The following is a 300-nucleotide window of genomic DNA, read 5'->3' as shown; positions in this document are numbered from 1 at the left end:
TTTTTTTTTTTTTTTTGCATGTGAAGAGTTTTAACTCCGGCGGAGGAACTGTCACAGTGTTTTTTGCTCAGTATGGAAGGTAAATTGACAAGTCGTTTGTGGCGAGGATCACCGTGTGGATCTTTCCGCAGGTAAAAACGCGCTATGACCTGAGCGTGTTAGCGGCTGGATTTAATGTTCATTGCAAGACTTTCCGTGTTTTTTTTTTTGGTTTGACATAGTCTAGCTATAATCTGGAACAGTTTTTTTTACTTGGATAGGGGAACAAAAAAGTAGGCCGCTTTCAATTAGAAGAGAATC

The 300-nt window shown here is 39.7% G+C and overlaps 1 protein-coding gene across 1 annotated transcript in view; it reads left to right on the top strand.

The window, feature by feature from the left end:
• Positions 1–29: 29 nt before the first annotated feature.
• wnt5a (wingless-type MMTV integration site family, member 5a) overlaps positions 30–300 on the top strand; it is a gene marked incomplete in the record, with an annotated part of 10,734 nt that continues 10,463 nt past the window's right edge. The window contains 1 exon segment of the mRNA XM_035655940.1: positions 30–300.

The sequence above is a fragment of the Morone saxatilis genome, unplaced genomic scaffold (genome assembly GCF_004916995.1).
Source record: "Morone saxatilis isolate NCDOM2014 unplaced genomic scaffold, NCSU_SB_2.0 Contig15, whole genome shotgun sequence".
In the NCBI taxonomy this organism is placed as follows: domain Eukaryota; kingdom Metazoa; phylum Chordata; class Actinopteri; family Moronidae; genus Morone; species Morone saxatilis.
The sequence above is the reverse complement of the archived record's forward strand: the minus strand, read 5'-3'. Positions and strand labels throughout refer to the sequence as shown.